The sequence below is a fragment of the Aedes aegypti genome, chromosome 2, assembly GCF_002204515.2.
Source record: "Aedes aegypti strain LVP_AGWG chromosome 2, AaegL5.0 Primary Assembly, whole genome shotgun sequence".
Lineage (NCBI taxonomy): Eukaryota > Metazoa > Arthropoda > Insecta > Diptera > Culicidae > Aedes > Aedes aegypti.
In genome coordinates, this window is record NC_035108.1 from 74971215 (window position 1) to 74996666 (window position 25452).

Consider the following 25452-nt stretch of genomic DNA (forward strand, 5'->3'; position numbering starts at 1 on the left):
CGAAACTAAGAAACGTAATATTCACACGCAGCAATGAAGTATTCAACAGTAGTGGTTTCTGTATTGGCCATCAATACAATAGTGGCAGCATACTTTGTGGATTTTTCCAAGCTAAGGAAAATGAAGCGTGATCAAATTCGGCAGAACGATTACATGTGGATCTGTTCGTATTGAAAACGATGGTTTGGCAGATTACGATCGTGAAGATCGAATGGTACAAAAAGACTAATATTGGAACTGCTGTGAAGTGATGTGATATATGATTGCCTCTCTATTTGTGTGAAAGTGTGCATTAATTTATTAACGGAAATATAAGGAAATGTTTTGAGCTAATTTCAACATTCAAAACTATGTGGATGACATGTCCTCAGCTGTGTCAATGCAATTGAAATCTACACAAGTACAGTGGTTCAACTGCAATGCAACTACATACATACATACATTTATACAAGATATCAACTTGCTATGTTCGCTATACCTTACCCAATATATCCTGTCTTTTAATCAAAACATTGGCGGAGATAACAAATCGCATTACACATCCCTTGAGCTACTTAAGAACTCTGACGAAGACGCCTTCTTTCTAAGTGGACAGGAAGGCAAAATTATTACGTATTCTAAGCCGTTCTTTTAACGTTTTCCCTTTCTGATGTAATTCTGCGGACTTGTTTTTCCCATGATATCTCTAAAATTAATTGATTCATCAAAATCTGGTATCCTCAACATATTAGCCGAACGTTGTTGTTAATTGGCAAGCGTACAAAGTAAATAATCCTCTTTTCACACCTGTTCCCAAATTAGACGCAGCCAAGTTAAAAAAAAACTTTCCTCACAAGTTTATTGGTTCGCTCCCTTACCCGGAAGACATTGTCCAGATCATCACCATAGTTTAGCGCAAGGGAGCGGCAAGAACACAAGTATACGTACGCTTCTTTCGATATCGGTAGTCATCTGTTCGGGAGGAATATCTGTTCGAAAATTTTACATGTTTTGCCATTATTTACAGCCTTCCTTCCGTTGAGCGAACAAAACACCGCACCGTCGGCTCTTCTTAACTTCTCCGGCCCAACCATTTCCAAGTGTGAAATCAGCGAACGACCAGCCAGCCAGTCAGGCGAAGCAAAAATACAAACCACCATACGTTGCGGAAGAGTACTCATAACACGGTGCTCCCAAGATCGTTATCATTAGAAGAAAATCTTCGTTAAATCTGTACTCATCAATCCTTTTATCTCGATTAACTTCACTGTCCTTAACTGGATAATGTCACATTCAACATTTTTAACAATTTAGAGTTAACACCGTGGAAAGTCATCATATCATAAACAATTTCGATCAACTTTCTGAACTTATTGAGATTATTCTAGAAAATTTGAATAAAAAATACAAAAACAAGTTGTTTTGCCACATTGATAATAGTAGTCGCATAACAGTTAGGGTAAATTGGTATAATGCCCCCCATTTCATTTTCAAGGGATTGAGGCTTCTTTAAGACGTAAATATTATTTCATATCTGAGGTAAGGACTGTTCATTTTATAAAGTGGACACTTTGTTTATGCTATATCTTTTTTATTTATTGATAAAATCGTAATCGGTTTTTTGTGTATCGTTGACCTATTATTCTAAAATGCTATGAAAATATAAAATCTTTGAAAAAGCTTTTGGTTGAAGAACTAAATAGTTTTTCCAAAAACTATTAAAAAAAGCTGTCCGTCAAAGTTTAACATTATTTTTCACTAAACAAAAATCCTAATTTTTATGAACAAATTGTATGTTTGTATCCTTTACTATTCTACTAAAGGTAAAGCTTTAAAAATATCAATTATATTCCACCATTCTATGACATTAGGTAACTTTAGTGATTTACCCATTTATGGCCAAATTTGCTGATGCACCATCCTTTCACTCCCAGCAAAAGAGAAAAGTAAAAAGCGTGTTCAAAACTAGTTTGGATTACTAAAGAAACTATATTAGTATAAACGAAAGCTAAATCGTGAATTTAAACTACAGTCTTAAGTATAAATTTTACTGTTTATGGTAGTTTTACTAAAAAGTCTCATACTTTTAAAATCATGTACGCATATTTATCGATCTACAGCAAATTGTAAACAGTTTTCTCCGAATTTTTCAATTAGTAATCTCAGAATAACATATTATGAAAATAATATGTGGAAAATAAAATCGATTTTATTACAGCAGTGTTGCCAATTTTGATGATTGTCAATGTACTTTGATAGGTCTTCTAAGAATAAAACAATTGTGTTTCTGTTGTGCTTTGAATATGACGTGGGGACTTACTAAGTAACTCTATGAAGGCGTAAGTTATTTTTCATATTAATACTATATTAGGACTTCCGTCAGGACGTACTTTTACACAAAAAATTCTACTCATATCAATTCCCATTAAATTAAAAAAAAAACTCTTTAAAAATATACGGGAAAATTGATTTTATTATATCTGTAAAATTGTTGCTCCAAAAATAACTTGATTTTTTCCATCAGGCTTCTGATTGATTATGCTTTCGAAGAACAAGCCTTTTTTGAAAATAGAACATATAAATTATAGAATTTGCCAGCCAATTTCTTACAATCATTGATTTTGATAACCTCAAAAAATCGACCGATCTAATCGTTGTTCCATATTCGTGTGAAATTTAATTATTTTGGAGAATTTTTATTATCACAACATTGTACAATACTAGTCGAACGATGTGCAAAAAATTGCATGCACAAGGTGTCCACTTTATAAAATGAACAGTCCTTATCCGCGAAAAAAATGATGTTGCACTTATAATATCTTTGGGAAGTATAAACAATCAATAGAAATACCAAAAATATCGAAAGTCAGCTTTTTGGCGTAAAATTTTGGGTTCGATAGTCAAGCCTCGTTGTAAATGAAGCCCATCCTTTACTATTGTACATATTACAAAAACTTTTATCGGAAGAAGACTGCTGATGGACCCTAAGCTTAGCAAGTGGTGGAATTCTTCTTGGAAGCATTTCTACAACGCTGCGGAACATTTTCTACGGGAGGGGCATATTGCCCGGTTTGTTTTGAAACGTCAAGATTTGGACCGTTTACAGAAAACTTTTGTACTTGTACTTGTACTCTTTTTAGAAGCTACCTGGCAAGAGCAAGTTGCATGCAGAGCATGGCCAACTAAGTAAATAACACTTTGACACCAAAAACTGTAGAAGTAATGCATTTGCCCCCCTAAGAAAAAACTGCTCTAACGCAGAGCAGTTTTTTCTTAGGGGGGGGGGCGTATTATACCTGTTTACCCTACATCAATACATGGGCATTATAATATAGTAGCAATGATATTTACATCATATTTTTATTCTGACTATAATCGACATCAGCTGTACAACATTTAAACCGTGAATAATTATTGGAGAGTACTAGGTTATTTTAAGAAGTTTTAGTTTCTTTCCAAACTGGCAAAAGTACACACTTGGTACTCCACTTCCTCACGTGTATAGAGACCTGGTTATTGCCCATTATGAACAGTGAGAGTACCACATTAGTTAATTGTTTAGAAAGAAAGACAATTTAGAAAGACAATTTACACCGCCTTCAGCCATAAGGCTGCACAGACTGAACATAACTTACATTAGACAACGGACACACGGAACGACCAGTGGACCAATGAAGAATTTTTCGTTTGACGAAAAGTTTTCTCCGACTGGGGCGGGAATCGAACCCACACTCTGTAGCACAATACGCCTAAACGACTGACGCCGCTAACCGCTTGGCTACGAAGCCCGATTAGTTAATGAGGAAACCACTGAACCGACATACTTCCGTGTGAAAGCTACGGCATAAAACAAGTTGGTTAACTTCGAGCCCTGAAGAAGATCCAAACCATAAGATCGAAACGTTGGTGATGAACTAATCGTAGCAACGCTTTTGATTATAACTGCAAGTCGAAATCGAAAAATAAGTAAACCACTCTGCCCATATTCGCGTAGTCGACGTAAGCGCCAATATATAAAAAAAGCATTTTTTCATTGATATGCATTTTTTATCTAATAATACACTGGTTGGACATGTGAACTGCACTTGTTATTCTGAAATATTCGAATTATAGGCGGAAAACGGATTGACATAAGTACATACACCAACTTATCCGAAGAAACCCCCGGTTTGCATGCAGAGTGTTTAATCGGAAAGTTTTGCGTATAAACCAGGTTGCTATGACAGTGACCTGGGGTTTACGTCAATTCATCAATATAACCGTTCATCAAACTTACTGATTGGACCCATAAAACGACGTATGTGTCTGCAGATGACAAAAGTAAGAAATTAATCACAGTCTCCCCCCGTTAACTTTAAAATTTCAATCTTTAGCAAATGCACAGATTACACAGCGTAATAAAAATGACATTTTTGCGTGTCTCAAGGATCAAATTATGTGTCTCTAGTAAATTTGGGATCGCTGAATCTGAGACGTTCTCAGAAATGTTCAATTTTTTAGCTACTGGGCACTAAAATGGTATAAAACACTGGTTTTATAAATATCAATAATGACATTTAAGGCAGAAAAAAAATTTAAAAAAATTTATCAAACTTTTTTGTGATCTAATCTACCAAAGATCCAAAATAGAACTTTAACTTTCATACTTCATACTTCACTCCACATTAAATTCGTCGTTTCTCTTATATGGTAAAATACAACACTTTTCTAAACTATCAGAAAAATAACTTTTGAGCACCGAAAGAATTATGAATTTTGCTGTTAAGTATTGTTATACACATGAAGTTGGAATTCTGTGGCAAATTAAGCAAATAAATGTCCATACAAGCTGGTAATGCATGCAAGTTGGCTGATATAGTCAAATTTTGCATTTTCAACAGCCAATATCTCAAAAACTAGACGTACAATGAAATTTTTGAAAACGGGAATAGATTCAGCCATACTTAATTAAGTGAACAGCAGTATTTTGACACTGGAATGGAAATGGACAATGGAAAGATAGCTTTAATTGTAGTTAGATGCTTTTGAAAAGCAATGAATAATCGTTATTATTCGGTTTCATTAAATTCAAAATTAGAGCACATGCTGAGCTTTTAATGTCTAACTCAAAAATATAAGTTTTTGGAAATCTTAAATTGATCGATGACAATCTTGCATGCTAGAAGTTCTCTTTCTACAGACTTAGTCACTGTTTCAAGGCAAGTTTATATTTCAATAGAAATCCTATTTTTATCCACAACGGTCTCTTAAGTCTCTTTTTCCTTCTTGTACTGGCAGTGAATGCTGGTGCATTTTTTGAGGCTTCAGAGTAACCTTCAGTGACTCTTATACGACTATTTCGCAGATTTTACTGATTTTTTTCTTAGATTCCTCAGGATAAAACTCCAGAGAATCTTCTCATCATTGCTCTGTACATTTCTTCAGAAATACTTTCAGGGATTCCTTGAAAAAATCAACGACAAGAAATTCCCTCAGCCTTTTTTTCAGGAATGCTCACATCTAATTCTTACTCAGGAAAAACCTTAAGCCCTCCAACGCTGCAGCTGTTTCCACAGGGATAGACAATCTTATTTCACTTTCTCACTTTCTTCTTCTACTGATTTCTTCAGTTGTTACCACAGAAAATCTTTATAGAAGATAATCCCCTAAGGTTTTAAGTTTGTGAAGAAATTCTTTTAGAGATTTTTCCAACAATTCTTGTAGTGTTTCAAGACTTGCTCCAGAAGTTCCTACGTCAATTCTTTTGATTATTCTTCCAACCAATCTTATATGAAATCTTCAGCTGACTGTGGGCATGCGCGAAGCAAAAATATTTCTGGGATACACCAAGAACTCTTCCAGGAATTGTTCAATAAACTCTTCCAGAGATTGTTCATGAAGGTCCATTAACAATTTCTATAGAAATCTCTCTACTACACCATCTATGATATCTTCGAAAGTTGGGTAACACAGAAGTCAAAACTACTGCTTGGGCACGTCAGGAGTTAATCGTCAATATAAACCTCATTTTCCCCAGCAGCCTAGATAACCGCGTAGTGTCGGCAGCGGTTGTTTCATTTGGCTAAGGTCAAACACTACGGACTGCCAGTTCCGATGGTAAAAGTCCACCTCACAGGAGATCCCTAATTTTTTGTGTGATGCGTACCATGACTATGAAAAAATTGTTAGGGGGGTCTAAATAAAACCTAACTGCTAACGGACCCTGTAGAGTATCAGGGCATCCTGTTCAGTATTGCGCCCTTCCTGTGCTACCCGGAGCAATGGTGCAGGTGACCTTATGTTTCACCGAGAGAATCGGCTGCCCTTCTTCAAGCTCTCCAAGGGTGGGATTATGAATATGTTGCTATGCAGTTTAAACTATCACCTATATGATTTCACATTATGCGTTTTACCCGGTGTATTCTGTGCTTTTCGCCTTTGGTGACTTGCAATAGATACCGATCTGTTTTTTTCGCTGCTGGTCCTTTTCGTGCTGAGATTGCAAAAAGCTTAATCCTGCCTAGTTTGGGTAATGGTTACTGTTAGAATAGCTCAGATAAATCTTCAGCATAAAAGAACAGCAACGATCAAGCTTTGCAAATTCATGCAAAATGATACAGTTCAAGTGGCGTTAGTTCAACAACTCTACTTTCGTAGAGGGGAACTTCTATCAAGGTAACCTTGTGGACCCAGTTTTTGCTACTTTCAGCAAACTTGAAATGGCAAACTCGCTCTTCATGACGCACGCATGCGTGCTAGTTAATAACGCAATCGTTGCTACACTCATTTCTGTGTTAACTACCAGAGATGTATGTGCTGTCACACTCGTTGTTTCTGTTGGTGACCTTAATAGGAAATACGTATATTGTTCGGTATATTTACCACATGATGAACCACTGCGTGACAAAAGGCCGTCCGTTGATTGTGGGCAGTGATACCAATGCTTATCACATCATCTGAGGAGCTCATATATCAATTTGAGATGCTCCAGTCTGATGGATTACTTAAGTAGTACAGTTCTTGGATTACTTAGCATAGGCAATCGTCCGATCTTAATGGTATCTACTGAAGAAGAAGTGTTAGACATGAATAGAATCAGTCACGAGTTGACGAACTGACATGTATCAGAAGAGGAATCATTATCTGATCATCGCTACATCTTCTTTGAGCATCCAAATGTAACTGCGCAGACTTTGCGTTTTAGGAATCCCCGGTCAACAAGCTGGGAACTCTATATTAAATTGGTTGCGACCAAATTTAATGGATATTCTCCGTCCATTGAAAATCCAAGTAATTTGGATGATGCCTTCGATACTACAGCATCCTACATTATGGAAACTTTCGAAGAAGCATGTCATCTGCGGTCTGTAAAGACTACAAGAGGGACCCCATGGTGGAATTCCGATCTGACTAGGCTCAGGAAACAATGTAGAAGGACTTGGAACAGACGCCGTTCAGCTGGATCAGAGTCGTTCAAGTCGGCTCGCAAGGCCTACAAGAAGGCTCTTCGTTCTACTGAAAGATCCGGCTGGAAAAACCATTGTACAAATGTTTCCAGTTCGAGTGAAGTTTGTCGGCTGAACAGAATCCTTGCAATATATAAGGATTTCCAAGCGAACGAAATTCGTTTACCTAATGGTGACTTTACCTCTTCTGATGAAGAAGTTTAAGAATGGTTATTCATTACACACTTCCCCGGATGTGTGGACATTGCATCTACAAATGAACCAAATGTCTTTTCATGTAGATACGAGTCTCTGGCCTCGGCTCGCAGTATCGTAACTACTGAATCGGTTCAATGGGCACTTAATAGTTTTGCTCCTTTCAAATCTCCAGGAGCGGATGGGATCAAATCATTGAGATTAAAATTGGATCCAATGTGAACTTCAGAATTAGAGTCGATATTTGTAGTGAAGTTTCTGGAACAATTTTCTGGAGAATTCCTAAGAGAATTGGACGAGATTCTTCGTAAACAAATATTGGTGAGATACTGAAATTTCCCGTGTTTTTCTTTGAATGATTATTGTAGAAGTTTAGGAAGCATTTTTTATACACTTTCTGGTGGATGTTGTGATGATTTTTTTGTGATTTGAGGAAAATATTCAAAGGAATACAGAGAGATTGAGGCTACCTCAGTCGAGTGGTTATAGTCCGCGGCTTCAAAGCAAAGCCATACTGAAGGTGTCTGGGTTTGATTTCTGTTGGTCCAGGATCTTTTTGTAATGGAAAATTCCTTGACTTCCCTGGGCATAGTGGAAGTAGTGCTCATTGAACACTAAGCTGAGAAGCAGGCTCTATACCAATGAGAACGTAAAGCTAAGAAGAGGATGGGTTCACCCGACTATTCAGATAGGGTTAATGTTCCAATAGTGGAGGTACTAAGCACGATTCAACTTCATTGAACCGCTCAAAATTCAGAAAGTGCAATAATTGTACGTACTATTGTTGTAACGGAAAGTAACGCCCATTTACTTAAAGAGACAAATATTTTCATCGCAGTTACCAACGGCATGTCAGTGAAAAAAATACCTCCACTATCGGAACACTGTTCCTTTAGTTGCGGTATGTTTTTAACTTCTGTTCCTATAGTTGCGGTATCAGTTGTTTTCTTATGTAATCCTCTATTATAGGAACACTTTACCGCAACTATTGGTACAAGTGAGGACAGTTTTAGCAGTTTTGGTGGTTTTTCATCAATTTTGAAGCAATTTTAACGATGTTTTCAACCACTTAGTGTGTCAACAAGCCAATACGTCGAATGGCAGTGTCGGTTCTGTGATTAATTCAATGAAATCAGTATAAATGGCTCTACCGCAACTATAGGAACACCCACAACTAATGGATCACTTACCCTAATTGTGCTACAAAAACTGATTTGGTAACATGATAAAATAGGCTCCGTAACATAAGCCATTATCTGACAAAAATCAGTTGATTTTAAAAACTAATACAACATGTACCATTCGAACGACTTACAGTGTATTGAAACATATATTGATTTGGATGTTCGAAATCTAATCCGCATAGTTATTTACTTAAATAACTCTTACGCGTGGTAAATATGGATAAATTATGGGCTGAATCATGAAAAAATCCATGTGTTTGGCTGGGATTTGAACCAAGGACTCTTGTATGCTACCGAGCCACATGGTGATCCAATACCTCAGATGATTGCAAGTTTCGAATTCAAATCCCCATTTATTTTTCAACGCATATAATAAGCACGAGTAAGCCAAAAATTGTGAATCTCTGATCAAAATTAAACTGTAAACTACTGAGTATACTGATAGAAATATTGTTTTATCTTGTTTTCCTGTTAATTTAACCCAAAAATATACCGTTTAAAATAATGAAGGTTACACGTCATGTAAATTCATTTAAGCAATGTAAATTTAAGTCTGAATCATGTAAAAATGTGTTATATGTCACGTAGCCTCACAGGATCCCACTGGATTACATTACATATAATTGAAGTTTACATGACATATCATGTAAATATCCATGATATACCACGCTCCAATCATGTACATTATAAGTCACGGAAATTTAGACGTTTCGTTCAAATTGTGTATGGAACAATATATTGTACCAAATGCTGAACATTGTTCTCAATCTGTCTCATATTTCAAACATCTTGATTCTAATTCCGAACCAAATGGATAATTAGCATTTAAATTGTTAAAACCGCAAATGATTCCATATGACGTAGCTGAACTACTAATTGTAACTACTCCTATAGTTCAAATAAGCAATGAATGCATTACACTTGCGATGCAAGTGAACGTCTTTCCCTTGGCAATTTATTAATATGAAATGTTTTAACGAAATTTAATTTATTAATCATATTATCGAATTGAAGAGCACCGTGACAGTAGGTAAATAGGCACGAGGAAAGAACCGTCCGAAGCCATCGGGCAAAACAAATCCGAAACAACTTATCGTTCTGGTCCTGTGCAAACAGAACAGAACCCTTGCGCTAACATCTATAACCATGACCGACGGACACATGCACAGCACACACCAGACCCAGAGCTACGTAGGAGCTCGTTTGCCTTCCCATTCGAAAGCATGAAATTCACCAAAACTGATTATGTACAATCGGTTTGCTCGTTTAGCGAGCGATGCCCGGAGCATACTCGCCTTCCCACTCTCCCACCAGCAGCATACCTTCTTCCACACCAGAGCCTTCCCGAAAGCCAGAGGCCCGATAACTGAAGCACTCACATCATGCCCGGGTAGGAAAAGCCTACACGGCTTTATGCAGACCAACGGGTCGATGCCTGCCTAATAATTGTCGCCGCATCGTATCACAAATGAACATGAACAAGTTCTGTACGCTAGCAGAACATGGAACAACGTTATGAGGAGATGTGAGCAGATATTGCGGGAGCGAGAAGATTCTTATCGGCCTAAGGCCGAGAACTGCAGCATGGATGCTGCCATGGGCAGTGAGAGCATCACTACCACATCGCGTGGTTCCTTTTGGTCTCTTTTCGTTCGAGAAGTGCTCCAGCATAACAATTAGGGTAATTTGCCCATTATTGCGGTATTCCCTATTATTGCGGTATAAGAATTAAACCCTCATTATTAATCGAAAACTCTATTTTCCATGGATATTATTGATGATGATAAAAGCTTATAGTATTCCCAAGCTGTACCAGATGAATGCTTTAAAAATTAAATGATTTTGATCGTTGGAAGTACAGTTTTAAATGATGCATCAAGAAAAGCCTATATTTTTAACCAGTCTCTCTATCTACGGGCGGGTTTTCATAAGCTTAAATTTTTAAGTTTAGAATAAAAAAAAAAATATATGTAGCGGGTATATCAGTTCAGTATGGATGTAGCTACATGATAGATATCGAATTTTGAATAACGGTTCTATATTTTTGAGAAAAAGCATATACCGCAATAATAGGACAATGAAAATAGCTTTTTGCCTATTATTGCGGTATCTGTAAATCTCATTCAAAAATTCGATATTTCAATAGTCATTTTAAATGTAATTGCTGGAAACATTAATTATATAATTAGGATACTAATTAGGGAGATAATTTTGAGTTATTCATACATTTATTTAGTCAAGCAAAAGGTTTATGTTTATTTTTACCCTGTGATTCATCTTATTTACAAATATTTTGCAAATAAACACAATGTTTTACCAAAAAATCACGTAAACTGATTGAAAATCGGAACACATGCCAAAAATACGTTAAAAAACTATGATATAAGATGATCGCAAGGAAGCAATCCTTTAAAATTGTGTTGCTAGTGGAAAATATTTTTAAAAGCATCAAAATTGTAGGTTATACTTAAGTCAACAAATTAATTTCTTATATAGCGACTAGTGGTCTCAGATGGAAGAACCTTGTCTATTCACTTTAACATTGTCCACCTACGACGAAAGAGGAGACGAAACCGGCAGAAAACCATTCGATTCTGTTGATTTGTTTTCGAATCGTGACATAAAGTTATGAATTAGTTTTCCTCATAGATATGTCCAAAGTCACACAAACTGACAGTACCGTGCAGTGTCATTAACATGGAGGGAGCATAATTTCAATGCTCGAACATTGTGTGGTATTGAATGTATATTGAATGTAATAAAATCTATGATTTTTGGTATACCGCAATAATAGGCAGGCACTACCGCAATAATAGGACAAAATACCGCAATAATAGGACAGAGGAAGAGCTTCAAATTTATGTCAAAAAATGTATGTATTATTCCAAAAATTACTTTTTTACTTCACGATGCTCCAGATAAAGGATAGTTTTAACACTTAACATTGCAAAATACTATAATATTTAGATTTTGGACACTGCAATACGATTCTAATTTCAACATCGTGCTTAAGTCCTCCATAATAGGACGGATACCCTAGAACTCGAGCAGTTATGTATGAAGAGAGAACGTACATCAGCATCATCATCGCGATAATCGCATGGAATGAAAAGCAAACTCTCCCGGTTAATTCGAGCTCGAGAGGTGTTATCACATTTTTGTGGACGAAGAGAGATTCTCAGATCTCAGTCGCTATTGAGGTGGACACAGAGAGAAAAGTGCTCAATCTTGCCTACAAATCTCGATGAACAGGCAAAGAGCAATGATCCCGGGGTAATGGGAGGATTGGTTTGGTTAGCCAAGGAAATCAATTGGTGATTAAGTCACTAAAAGTGACCTTAATATGACTTAATTTTAGCCTTACAATAGCCAGGTTCGATTCTCACATCCGATGTCTGTTTTACGGATGTGGACATTGAAATTACTACCGCAAATAACATTTTTTGTGTTCAACCTTTCAACTATCAAATCTTCAGCATTATTTTTATGCATATGCATAATAGTTGAACGTGTGTTTCACCTTTTGAGCACTCAACATGTTGAATTTCGAGGCTTTCACTAAAAACAGGTTACACATACTCTTTTTCTAATTATTTTACTTTTTTCCTGGCGCTACGTCCCTACTGGCACCGAGTCTGCTTATGACACAGGAATTTTCTTTTATAATGCTTTTTTGGTACCAGCATGATTTTTCTGCATATCGTCGAGTTCATAAATAGCATTTATTTATTTTTTCCTTTATTTGGTCTTAAACCGTTGATTGAAATAAACTATCAATTAATCAGCTGAGGTAAGATGAAATAATCTGATAGGGTTTTCAACGAAGGCTTCATATAAATAGTTCAACATGATAAGCGCTAAGGTGGTAAGCAATTCTTTCAACTGCTTAAAAGCAATATGGCGTTACATTTCTAGATGGCCATCAGATTTTTCAACCTTAAAATGAATTCCTAGGTTTTGGCCACATTGGAACAAAGACTGATTCTCAGCTGTTCAATTTCACTATTTTTCACATGAATGTTGGACGGCAGTTATATTCAATGGCTCAGAAAATCAACGAATGTTTCAACTCAAAACTTAGGATTTCCACTATAAATTCATGCACTTTAGGCAATAGTTTACATTGAGCAATCACCGTAAAACTTACTAATGTCCCTACGCCTCATTCGATGAACAGCAATGCGTATGGCAAAATATATGTGTGTTTATTCCGATCAATTACTTTAGACGTACATTTTTCCTGAATTCAAAGATATGTCATTCTTATATCAAAAATGCATTATAAAAGAAAGTTCCTATTTAAAAACCAGTTTTATACTAATTAAGCTGATACGCAGGCTCGGTTTCATCAAGGATGTAATGCCAGGAAAAAAAGAATTACAAAAAGAAGTGTTTGCTTAACCAGTTTTCAGATGTAACCTCGGATTTCAACAGTGATCTCAAGGTGAAAAACTCATTCTACTACTTAAAACCAAGATGGAGTCAAAATCCAAGATGACAGCAGGGGCTGTTTACACAAAATAACATCCCTATTCTTCATTAGACTTAAAAAAAAAAGAACCAACGATTGAGAACTTGTTTATGCAACGTTGTTTTTATCTGGGGAAACTTCTGTAGGTATTCCAGATAAAATTGATAGTGAAATCTTTATGTGAATTGATGTAGAAATCCTTGAGTGACTTCCTGAAAGAATACTTTGCGGGATTTTTGGAGAAATCTCTCGCAATTTTTTACTGGCGGATTTTTTGGCAAAATTCCTGGAGAATTTACTGGCAGAACTCATCAAGAAATTACTGGCAGAAATAATACAGTTATTGCTGGTGGAGTTGCTGAAAGAACCTCATGTGTAATTTCTGGCTGAATCCATGATGAAATTGCTGGAAAACTTTCTGTTAGAGTTCCTGAGTTTATTGGTGGGATTACTGAAGTTATCACTGGTGGGTTTGGGAAAAGACCACGACCATACAATGTTCAGAGGAATTATATGGCGAGATTAAAGTGGAATTCCTTAAAGAATATTTTTAAAATTGTTGAAGAAATTTTTGAAGGAAGCCCTAGAAGAATTCCTGAAAAAAATACCTTGACAAACTCTGAGGAAGATCGTTCTGTGGAGGAATCATTGAAGTTATTTTGTGAAGAAATTGTGGAAAGTTTACTGAAGGAATTACTGGGGAAACTCTGGGAGTAATCCCAGGGGTGATTCTCGGAGGAATCACCGGAGGTATTCCTGGAGACATTTCTGAAAAATGTCTGAATTCCTTTCTTGGTGAAATCTTTGAAGGAATTCTTGAACGAAATACTGGAATCCATGTAGAAATTCTCGAAAATATCTTGTCGAAATTAACTTAGAGAAATTCATTAAATGGCTAATAGAGAAATTCCTGAGGGAATCTTTGGAAAAAATCCGGATAATTCTCAGAGGTACCCCTGAAAGAGTCTTTGGAGAAAGTCCTTAAAGAAATTTATGGAAAATATCAACGTGAAATCTATGGAGGAACTACTGAAATTCCTGCAGGAGTTTTCGAAAAAAAATTTCTTCATTATATAGCGGTAAAATTCCCTAGAACAATCCTTTGACAAATTCCTGAAGGAATTCTGTGGCAGTCCCTTCGTGATTTCTGGGAAGAATTCATGGAAAAGTCTCAGTCTGCATTCTCTACTGCATTCTCTGGACAAGTTTTCTAAAAAAAAATCATTGAATAATTTCCTGTTGAAATATTCCTAAAGAAATTCGTTGAGGACTCCCTGAAGCAGCTTCTGGAGTAATTCCTGAAAATATCCTAGAACAAATTCCTAAAAGAATTCGTGGAGCGATCCCTAGAAAAATAGCAGAAGGAGGAACTCCGGAGGAATTATTGGAGGAATTATTGGAGAAATTTCTGGAGGAGTGTCTGGAAGAACCAGTTGAGAAATTTTTGGAAAACATCTGAATTATGTCTAGGTCTAGGTGAGATCTTTGAATAAATAGCTAAAATTGTTGGAGGAGTTTTCGAAAAAATCTTTGAATTATTAGCGTAGCGTAGCGAAATTTCTTTAGAGAAATTCTTTCCTTTGGAGGAGTTTCATGAGGAATACAATGGGTCCTTTTATCTCTGGAGACATTTACATGAGGAATTCTTGGAGGAACCTTGGCCATTGCCTAGAGAACTCTCCATGGGAATTTTCAGAAGATTCCCTGGATGAATCTTTGGTAGAATTTCTGGAGGAACTCCGGGTGGATTTTTTTTTTATTGTATTCTGGAATACCCAGAATACGAAATTACTGGAATACCCAAAAATGTCTCTTATTTCCTGGAAAAATGCTCTTAGAAAAATTCCACAAATATTTTTTGAGGAATTCATGACGGAATCACTGAAAAAAATCCTTTATGAATATCTGGAGGATCTTATTTAGGAATCCCAAAAACAAATTGAAGGAGTAAATCTTGGAAGAGTCTCTGGATAAATCCTGGAAGAATTCCTTGTGAAATTTTAGAGGCATTCCAGGGAAAATTCTCGACAGAACCCTTGGAGAAATTTCGAGAAAATATATGAATTATTTCGAGGAGAAACCTATAAAGGAATTACTGAAATCCCTGGAGGAGCTTTCGAAATAATCTCGGTGAAATTTTCTTTGAAAATCGCTAATCAGTTACTAGACGAGTTCCAGAAGGAATTCTGTAGAAGTCCTTTTGAGATTTCTTGGAAAAATCTTTGGAGAAATCTGTGGAAGATTTCGGGAAAATGTCTCTAGAGAAATCATTGAAGTATTGTTTTGGAATGTATCTGAAATATGTCAAGGCAAAACTTTTGAAAGAATTACTGAAATTCATTGAGAAGTTTTCGAAATAACCTCTGAATTATTAGACGGCGAAATTTTCTTAGAGGAAAATGAACGATTTTCTATAGGAATTCCAGGAGAAATTGAGAGAGAAATCCTGGAGGAGCTCTTGATAGAACCCTGGAGAAATCTATATGAGAATCATCGGAAGAATTTCTGGTTGAATCTGTGGAGAAATTTTCGGAGAAGCTAACACTGGAGTGCATAAAGAAGTTTTAAAAATATTTATGAATGTTTTCCTGGCAATATGCCCCTAAAGATCCTTGAGAAATTTTTGAAGCAACTTCTGGAGGAATTCCTGAAGGAATCGATGGACAAATTCCTTTTAAAAATCTGAACAGACCTCTCATGAAGAATCCCCAGTGGAGTTCTTCGTAGAAGAAATCTCTGGATGAATCCCTGGTGAAACTCTGGAGAAATTCCAGGTGGAGTACTCGGAGAGTTCTATGGAAGAAACCGTAGAGAAATTTCTGGAAAATGTCTGCACCATGTCTAGGTGAAATCTTTGAAGGAACTATTGAAATCCTTGCAAAAGTTTTCGAAAAAAATATCTGAATTATTTCGTGTTGGAATTTTTCAACACAAATTCCTTGAGAAATGGCCATAAAGAAATCATTGAAGGAGTTTCCGAGTAAAAAAATTGGGCATTCTTTGGAGAAACAACAGGAGAAATCCCTGGTAGAATCCTGTAGAATTCCGGTAACAATCTTTCGACAAATCTGTGGAAGAACACTTAGAGGAGTCTCTGGAGGTGTCGTTGAAGAATTCTTGTTAAATATCTGACATATTTCTTTATGAAATTTTGGTTGAAATCATTAAAACAGTGCATTCTCTAAACGAGTTTCCAAAAATATATCTCTGAACTATTGCCTGCATAATATCTCTTGTAATTCCCTGACAAAACCTTGGAGAAATGCGTTTTTACTCTGATACGGTTAATATTTACTCTTCCTAGATATTGTTGATATGGTAAAAAACTAAAAATTCTTATCGCCCAATGAATTTGCATCTAAAACATGCAAGATGTCCAACTTTGGAATTTGAGATCATGAATGCACATACAAAAAACGCACCGCTTCCGGATTTGGATACTTCTCGAACTTTGAGAAAATCCATTCTTAGTTGATAACTAACAGTAATCGTGGTATCACAGATCGACGCAAAAATGTCTTTGATTTTCTTAACAATCCAGGAGAGCAGCCGTTAAATTAATGACAAATTCAATTGAAATGGAATTTAGATCAAACTAGGTGGAAGCAGATAAAATTTGTTCAATTTTTGGTGGTCTATTTTTTTGGAACTGTTACACAATAGGGTCCCGACCAGTGGGCAACAACAAAATTGCAGCACAATTATATCACGATTTGTTACAAATAACAAATTTTGTGTCATTTCTGTTAGAAGCACTTTGAGTTAATGGAAGAAATTATAACATACAGTCAACTCTCCACAACTCGATATTGAAGGGACCATCGAGTTAGGGAGATATCGAGTTACAGAACACAAAACCAGAGCAGCTGCAATCCAAGGGACCATCAAGGTAGCCATGAAAACCAACTTTTACAATGGTTTTCTAACTCGATATCGAGATACGAAATATCGAGTAAGGGAGAGTTAACTGTAATTGAAACAAAATCAGTAATAACAACAAAGGCTGTTACAAATTTGTTTCAATTCAAAACATAATTATAACACAACTTGTTATAAAAATGATAAGCACAATTGGTATAACAAATTTTGTTATAATTCGGTTATACAAGATAACAAAATGAGTATACTTTGTTTGAATTGCAAAAACAAAGAATTAAATTTTTGATTAAATTATAACATATTTTGTTAAAATTTTGATTAGCGTAGAGGAAGTTAAGTTATAATATTTGTTATTATAACTACTAATCAGCCAAAATTATAACATATTTTAATAGAAAAAAAACGCGCCAATTGAGCAACAAAATCTCTTACAACTCTATTATAATCAACTGGTCGGGGTCCTAAAGCCCTGTCCCAATTTTTGTACCAAACGCTGAAGTTTAAGCTAAAAACACATGTTTACTCAATTTTCAAATATTAAAAATTTTAATATGATATAGCTGCTATTTGAGCGGGAAAAATTATCAAAGTAGTAGCAAAAATACGCTTTATCGTATTATTCAAAAAAAAAAACAAGAGTTTATTGAAAATTTTAGGACTTTATTGGACAAAAAATGGAGCACCGGCGAAAACGACCTTATAATCTTACACAGCAAAAAATTCTCAAATTTACTTGGCGCGTATATATTCATGATAATCATGTAAAACAAATTATAACTGAATAATCAACGATAAATAATGTAAACTGTCTCATTGCATTCGAAAATGCTTGCAATCTTGAGTGAAACTAAAACATTTCATGATCTTACATGCAACATTCGACAATGTTGCATGCTTTCTTGCATCTTGAAAGTGAAATTGCAAACAAGATCGCTCAAATTACATGGTTCCACGCTGAATATTCTGCCAAAAATAATGCACATGAATGGATCGACGGCTAGTCATTCCATGTGCATTATTTATGATTTAATTTTCAGCGGGAAAATCATGTTAACCGAGCCGTTTTGCAAGCAACATTCTTTGAGAGAGCACGTTTCGCGTTCAATATTAAGGAATTTGGTAACAATGTTGGATAGAATAGATGTGTTTATAGGTTTTATCATTGAAGAATACATGAGAGATGGCTTTGCATGATTGAAACTAAAATAACGTTACGTGTAAATCTAAGATTTTTTTGGTGTGTAGATTATAGAGTTCAGTTTGGTATAAGTTTTGTATTATTATTCGAAATTTTTTCTGCATTTTTAATAATCGAATCCATTTACATTTTGAACGAAATATTGTTGTAAAATAGGTGTGATAAAAATTCACTCACTTGCGATTTTTAATACAAAACCAAAACTAACGTCAGCTGATATTAGTTTTTTGCTGTGTATACACAGATAAAATATTAAAATTTCAATGTAGTGTAAACAGAAGAATATAATAAAAGTAAATCAAATTCATCTATTGTTACAGCATCTCGTTTAATTTTCAACTACAGATGCTTGAGTATTACATGGTCGTGTAAATTTAAAGTGCATTCGATTGAAAAATAAGCGAATGTCGTTGACATTTCAGTTTATTTTGATGCTCCAAATATGTGCATGAAAATACACTGAAATTTACAAAATATTTTGAGCTGTGTAGATCCTGATATACCATCGATTTTCAAAGTAGATGCCAACGCCTATCACTATGCACAGAAAGTAAAATCACTCAGCCACCACATGACCGCTCGAAGATATTTTATGCTTTCATCGATGTATAGGTATGAAATTCTCTCATCTCACACGCCTTGTTCCTACTGCCAAAACTCGACGAAGAGCACTATAGCATAGCTTCAGAAGCATAATCTCCCGAGAGCGGCGGAGAGTAGCCTAGCTCTGATGGGTGGTTGCCTATCGCGCATAAAACAACGCCAAAACCGATCCTCACAATAGTGTCAGCCATCGTCCTGGTCAATCGCGACGGTTCTTTGCTCCGAGGCGGGTTTCCAATATAGAAGAAGGAAGAAAAGTTAGTTTAGGTGACAGTGATTCAGGGATAGTGCTTTGGTGTGTTTAACTGCTGTACTGGGGAGAAGTGAGTTTCTTTCTTTTTTCCTATGATTGCTAGAGGGGTGAATGAAAATTTTCCTGGGGGGTCCTCTTTGAGGTGGTTTGTGAAGCGTGTCACTTTGGGTGGAGATGAAGTGCAATGAAAAAAGTTCAGAAAGTGGCACCGTGAGCTTAGAAGCTCGACTGGCGAAAGATTGGAAGTTTGTGTGGGTGGGCGGAAAGGATGAGGAGAAGGAAATTTTCCGCAGCATCCTTGTTTGACTTAGTGGGTTTATTTTCCGGGATTGTTATTGGATTGAGAATGCTGAAATCGGAGAAGATATTTGATGAAGAAAGGATAGAAACGAATTGAGCCAAGTTGGATGATGACGGCGATGACGACGACGCAAAAGACGGCCACGGAGAAGAACCCATTCCTAAATTGCTGCCATAATTGAAAATAATCAAGTCGGGATTGTAATCGGGAAGCCGGAGGGCAAACAGCACCCGACCAGACGGAAGAAACGAGATTATAACAGAATGTGATCTCCTGATATGTTTTTTTTTCATATCATCATTGGTTATAAAACTTTTACCGCTAGTGATGAAAATAAAATTATAATAAAATTTGCACCAAATAAAACAAAAAAATACCATATTCAACTATATTTATAACAAAATTATTACAGAATATGTAACAAAATAACAACATTATTGCAAATTATGTTTCTGTTCATAACTTTGGATATTGTTTACAAAAAACTTACAAATGGAATGTCAAATATGTAACAAATGGTGTTATAAATGTGTTACAAAAATGTAATAGGTTAAGAACAAAGTCATTTAGATAGCAAAGTGATATAAACTTCTGTTATTTTCAACTGCTGTTACAAGAAAGAAGTTATAATCTTGTTCTATGCTTCTGGTCGGGCAGCAGCGTGACGAATAAACTGCACTCAATTGAGATAATTGGTAAATATAATTGAAAAGTGGCACTGCTCATGGAGAGATGTTCAGCTGTTGGTTGGAGCCTGTTGTGTCCGATCATAACGGGAGTAAACGAGTCACAGCCTGTGGGCAAAGGAGCGTACGAGATAAGAAGAAGTGAGACGATCCAGAACCAGAAGCGCTGCTAGAATGTTGCAGCTGGAGAAGAAGAAGACGATCTTCTTCGCTGTTGTTGTTAATTGAGAGTAATAAAATCAATAAATATAGTTATGTGTGAAAATTAACCAGGAGAAGACGGATGCTGGACCGCACTAAGTGGGAAGAAAACAGTTGAACGAGAGAAATACTATGGAAGCGAGTGGTTCAGAGAAAAGAGTGCAAAGACCTCCTCAAAGGTGATACTAACAAGAAGCGATGTAGAAAAGAACATGTTGAAGGGGTTTCGTAAGAGTAAAGTGAACTTATTATAGAAGAAAATTATTTAAGATGGACCAGTAAAACTGCTTCTGGGACTGCTTCTCTTCGTAAACCATTTCATTTGAAGACTGGAAAACCTGGAATTTGTTCGGGAATGATTCAATTGAGAATTGCTTATGCTGTTTTATTTTCAATACCGTCCATTAAAGTCTCACAAAAAGAGTGAATTTCATTTTATTATCTGTGAACTCCAGACAGGATCGGACCATTCTTTAGCTTAAGCTGCTTTGCTATTTGAAATCTCGAATGCAATTCTCAACAGTAAATTCGAAATTGCATCTCCTTTTCGGCAAAGCATACAACGTTTTAAATGAAGATGACAGCTCATCTGCTATTTTATTACTATTACTCACATATCAGCCAATTTTTTTTTATCGGAAAGCCATGTAAGAACTGACCTGCAACAGGTAATTTTTCTCCATAGAATCATACATGGACATGGAATCAATAATTATCTGGAAAATAATTGAACAAGTTATGACCCTCGAATCGCTTGTATCTTGAAAAACACCTAAGAGACAACCTATTGAACTTCCATCCTCCGAAAATCAATAAAATAACCTCAGAAGAGATAGAACTCATAGAGGATACTATCACAAAATTTATTCACGACAATTTTAAACAAATATATCCGTAAAAAAACTGCTTAAAAAAAAGCTTTGACCAAACTTTTATCGGGATTACTGTACAAAAATATAAAAAGAGTGCTTCACAACACTTGAAATGTAAAATATAACAAGAGTGCTTGAACACTTGGAACGATTTGAAAACCATTGAAAAAGTCTTAGTTTCATTTCTGGATCAATATTTAGGGTTTTACCTGGAAAAGTCCATGAAAAAATGAAAGAGGAATTCATGAAAATATTCCAAAATCCTCAATTCCTCGATGTGCCTTAGAAAACTCTCTGAAGAAATTTCTGAGGTTATCACTGAAGGAACCCCTGAAAATATACTAAGAAAATACGTTTAGCACTGCATTGTTGAATTTCCGAATAACTAAAAGATTACGCATGGGCAAAACAAGAAGTTATAATCAGGATGTGCACAACCACCTGACATCTCTCCTTTGATGTATGGAAATTTCATCAATTCCCTGCGAATCGTACGAACCTTACACTTAAAAAATCAACCCTTGTTGGATTCCATCATATATGCAGTGATGGAAAGTGGCGATCACGTCAGCTGAACCGGAACAAAACCAAAACAAAATGCGGATAGTGGCACGGTAGCTTAGTTGGTAAAGCGCTCGTCTAGCATACAAGAGTCATGGGTTCGAATCCCAGCCGAGCACGTGGATATTTTTTCATAATTTCACCCATAATTTATCCATCTTATTCAAGTGAAATGAGTTAAATAATTTGAAAAAACCATGCGTATTAAGGACAAATCTCCATAAGTACCTAAATGGCCTCTAATATGGCACTTTTCTTCCCCCTTCACTTTCCGCTCCCTCCTCCCACACTTCTCACAGTGTTTTGGGGAGCGATCACAAAAAAAATGATTATTTGAAGTTACTAGCCTTATTGTAGAGGGGAAGTTTCTTAATTGAACCCATTCCATAATGTGTTTTTCACAAATTACCAGTTTTTGAATGCAAACACGTAGTTATTGCTGTAATTTGTGTTGTAAAATACCACGCACTACCGAATCACTTCTTCTTCACGCACCGAGATATTGTTTTCTGGCTTCTCGGTGCCCGTTCTAAAACTAATTTTAATCGTATTTCTACTCACCGCAGCAATTCATAAATCTAATGCGATACGTAAAATACTTTAATTTTTCACACACAATGCTCCTGGGAGCAATAAATTATTTATATTCGTCAATTTGTGCTCGAAAACAGAACCGGAACGCAAATTCACTGAGCCAACATTGTTTATTAATCGTATGCACCACTCTCACTGATTGGAAGTGATGTCAGTTTTCATGTTTGGAATTAAAATTGTTTGGGTATTCATACACTTGCTACAACCACCTATTTTCAATTTCGTAACACTTAGAAGGTGTGCAATGTCAAAAGTGTTGCAAAACATTGTTATGCGTGAGAAAAACAATGTACGACGCAATTTAACAGCAAAAATGAATATTATATATTATACCGTACAATTGATTGTAGAATTCAAATGCATACTGATGGCAACATTCTCCGTCCGTGAGAAGCGAGAGAAGAGAGGAGAAAACTGCAAAAAAAAGTAAACATCACACGCATAGTGTGAAAAATGTTAATAATTTTGGCCAAAAAACATGTTTTCACTACCATGTAAAATAAAATTGTGATTTTGAGCTTTTATGAAGATGTTGATGAATTTAAATCGACAATAATACTTTTGTATGCAACGTGTGCAAGTAATACTGCCTACATAATTCTGTGGGTGGAGGTGTACATGGAACATGATGCTTTATTTTTGGCCGACGCACGTAACATTGTGCTCCGCCTTGTTGGGTGGCTCGAGAGAGTGCTTTAGCGGGTGGCTCGAGTGGGTGGCAACATTATGTTTATGTGCTCATTAAGCTTTCACCTTAAATTACTGAACAGCTCAAATATGTGTCATTATAGGGTCAATTGGTATAATGCGCCCCCACCAGGCAATACGCCCACTTCATTTTCAAGGGATTGAGAAAGAAGAAAGTGTTAAAGAAGACACGTAAATATGATTAAATATCTGAAATATGGGATGGTACACAAATTATGTCACGCTAAATTTCAACTTTTTTGACCACCTCCCCCTCCCCCCTTTTGTCGCACTTTTTGTCCTCCGAAAATTTTGTAAGGCTTGTCACGCTTGGCTCGACCACCTCCCCCCCTTGGAACGTGACGTAATTTGTGCATGACCCCTGTCTGCGTAAAAATGATCTGAGCAGTATGAACATCCAATAGAAATTCCAAAAATATGGAAAATCAGCTTTTTGCCGTAAAGTTTTGCGTCCGATAAGCAAGCCTCGTTGTAAATAAAGCCCATTCTTTATTACTCTACTTATTACAAAAACTTTTACCGGCAGACAACTGCTTATGGCCCCTTTTGATCTTAGCGAGTGGTGGAATTCTTCTTGGAAACATTTTTACAACGCTGCAAAACTTTGTTATTTGGAGGGGCATATTGTCCGGTTTGTTTTGAACCGTCAATATTTGGACCGTATACAAAAAAACGTCTTGTACCCTTTTCAGAAGCTACCTTAGTACACGACATTGAAGTCGGGCTTACATTTGAGGTCGAAATTTGAGGGCCTTGTTTCCCGGGCTCAAAAAATCCCAGGATTCTGAATTTTATTTATCAAAATCCCGGGATAACATTAAATTCTTCTAAAATGAATAAAGAACGGTCGGAGTGGGTTTTGAAGCAAAGATTAGTTTTAAAGAGTAATTTTACAGTAACCGAACCAGATTTTCTAGGCACAGTTGGATTGTAATTACCAAAAAAAACTATACTATCTCACATTTGGTCGGGGCTCTGCTAAACCGCACCAAGTGCCAAAATCTTCGTTCCGAGATATTTTACTTTAAAGTTTTTTCATGTACTAGTTTATCACGGATGGCAATTTTAATTTATTTATCGCTCACATGCGATTAACAGTGTTCAATAAGTACACCGAGATTAAATATACTAGTAAATCATCAAAAATTAACGATGTAATTGGATTTCATTAAACAATATGAAGCACTCAGTTCACTCTGGCTGAACAAAAATTGAAAAATATGGTACTTGGTTCGGTATGGTTGGATGTGTTTCACAGTTTTCAACAACACAAGTAAAATTGGAGACAAGTGATGTTTACCATCACCGTGCATGTTGGAATCCATGTCACAAGTGTTTATGGGAAGGGTTCGTATGTATTGAATCAAGGTTCTCACGTGTTCATACATAGATCGAAGAAAACCATGAATTCGCTCTGCCAAAGCGCACCAAGTTGATCCCATTTGGTGCACCTTTGGTGATCAAGTTCACAATTCAATGCGTGAAGTATTCAACAGAAATCACCATCTTTTCAGATGTACATTGACCTGCTGACGTTTTTCTGCATATAAAAATAATCACAGAATCAAAAAGTTGTTTGATTTCCATCACCATCGGATAGAACATCAGAAAAAAAGTTTCATTGGGTTTCGAACTCTTGCCTTCTGAGTGATAATCTAGTGTGCTACCACTAGGTCATCTTCACTTCTTGAAGACTTGAACTTGAATCAAGTAATGTGCAGTTTTTCTGTCGGGGTTTGATGGCGATAATGCCATTTTCTGAACAACTAAAGCGCACCAAGTCCACCTGAGTTGTTCACACAGTATCAGATTAAATTAATTCGTTTTTTTATTACAGCTTCTGTGTGGTTTGATAAACATATTATATAACAAGCTAACGCAAGTATTTATTGCATGTAAATACCTTTACTTCATGTCTAAATGTGATTTTCAGATAAACAGTACTTAGTGCGGTGTGGCTGGATAAAATTTGAAAGAAAATAGATCAACGCCACTGGAGCAATAGTTAATTTTAATTAATCAATTGCTGCCCAATTTCACTGGCTTCTATTTCTATGAGTTGCTTGGAATGGATAAATTTTAAAAATATAGAAGGAAGTTAAAAAAATATAGTCTTATATCTGAAAAATGAATTTCCTCTGATGACGTGCGTTGGTTTATGGTTCGCTCTGGCTGAAAATAAATACAGTTTTTCATGTCCACCCAAAGAAAATTTTTGATCTAAGATTACAAGGGACTGTTCAAATTACTTGATATTTTTATGGTAGAAAGGTAATGATTATTTGAGTCCTCTGGTGTAAAAAAGTCAATTAGGGAAAAAAT

At 36.0% G+C, this 25452-nt stretch overlaps 1 protein-coding gene across 8 annotated transcripts in view; it reads left to right on the forward strand.

Moving 5' to 3' along the window:
* The first annotated feature begins 19116 nt into the window (after positions 1 to 19116).
* Positions 19117 to 25452, forward strand: part of LOC5573780 (protein FAM133A) — a 341803-nt gene continuing 335467 nt past the window's right edge. For 3 of the 8 annotated variants that reach the window (XM_021841235.1, XM_021841236.1, XM_001654747.2), the window contains exon 1: positions 19120 to 19277. The gene's annotated coding sequence lies outside the window, so the exon portion shown is untranslated. The other 5 variants (XM_021841231.1, XM_021841232.1, XM_021841237.1 and 2 more) reach the window with 4 other exon arrangements.